A 1,758-nucleotide genomic window follows, 5' to 3' on the forward strand; every position below is an offset into this window, starting at 1 on the left:
ATATACATATATCAACAAACATATATATCTGCATATATGCTTACACACTATTTCAAATATAAATATAGAAATTTATTATGTAAACAAACATTTTTTTGACTCCCATATGAACTCACAGATGTATGTATAACTGATTCACGTTGCACTGCTATACAAATTAGACTGACCAGTTCTATTTTATATACACCAAATAGTTAAGAGCTACTAATCTCACAGTGGATAAAAAAAAATGTGTATTCCTTGCTTGTTGAAGATCGAAGATGAGTAGAAGCTAGTCAGATTAATACGAATTTTTCTGCCAGCGGAGATATTACTACTTGTTTGCAGCTTGTTTTTTTTTTTTCGTATGTTTATTACGATGTCTACTTTACATTTCAAATTATATGTGTGAGTGTGCGATTGTTTACATCAGAGGTTCTCAACCGGAGTCCATATGACCCCGAGGGTCCATATAAGGGTTTTTTGGGGGAAGGGGGCACGCAACAAAATAATAAATTGGGTATCTACAACAGTATGTTAAGGGTCCCGGAAAACATTTTCCTTTAGATATATATAATGGTATGTATTTAAAAAAAACAGCTAGTTTTCTTATTCTAACGTATTACATAGTCCAGCCTACACAAGTTAATGTGCGAAAAGCAAAATAAGAATTTTGAAAGAAGTTTCTATAAAAAAACTAGTTTTAGATATCGATTAGCTATGGGAACGGTCCACCAGAATAAAATAGTAATCAAAGGGGTCCATAGATAAAATATGGTTGAGAACCCCTGGATTACATATATGTAAGTAGACATACATATGTACCATACATACATACATACATACATACATACATACATACATACATTTATACATGATGATGATGATGGCTGTTTACTCGTGACCGAGGAAGACCATCACTGACCATTGTCCATGCAAAATGTCAGCAATGACTGTGCAAAAATTTTGGGGCCAATAAAGTTTGCACGGCACCTCATAGATCCTCTCCATCCTATTGACATGATTCAGAGACAAGGTGAAGAAAGATGTTTAGAGCTCAGGAATGTGGAAACACCATGATCTTAGGCGCAAATAAAAGATCCTTAAAATCTTCAATGCCATCCTCTACATATCTGGTTTTTATATCAGAGTAACCTTCTTCAAGAAACATGCCTAAACAAACGCTGAAGGTGGGGATCTCAGCTCCAGTGTTCTTCCGCACGCCAGACACAAGCTCGGAATTTCTAAGCGCTCCTCATACATACATACATACATACATACATACATACATCACAATTGTAAGCCATCCGATTTCTGACAGATGTGTGTACTAATCATTGCATTTTTAAATGAAAACACAAATGCTATATAGATTCATACGTATTTGTATACATAATTATAAATATACATGCATATATATATATGTGTGCATGGACGTCTGTATGTAAGTGTGCACAAAACCTTATGTCTATGTGTATGTGTTTGTGTGTGTGTGTGTGAGTGGGTGTGCATGTGTGCGTGTGTATGCAATGCCATATATGTATATTTGTCATACGTAAGTGTAGTTACGATTATGTATGACAAATATCGGACTCCAAATACAAAAAGAATATAATGTGCGTATTTATAGTTTCATAAAAAAAGAAAATTAAGGGTGGCCACTGAAGATGGCCACTGAAGATGGCCACTGAAGATGGCCACAACTTCTTGCTGAAACCGTTAATAGAATAATGAAATAAAAAAATAATAATAATAAATTATAACAATATATATAGATCG

Source organism: Octopus bimaculoides, chromosome 20 (assembly GCF_001194135.2).
Source record: "Octopus bimaculoides isolate UCB-OBI-ISO-001 chromosome 20, ASM119413v2, whole genome shotgun sequence".
Classification (NCBI taxonomy): domain Eukaryota; kingdom Metazoa; phylum Mollusca; class Cephalopoda; order Octopoda; family Octopodidae; genus Octopus; species Octopus bimaculoides.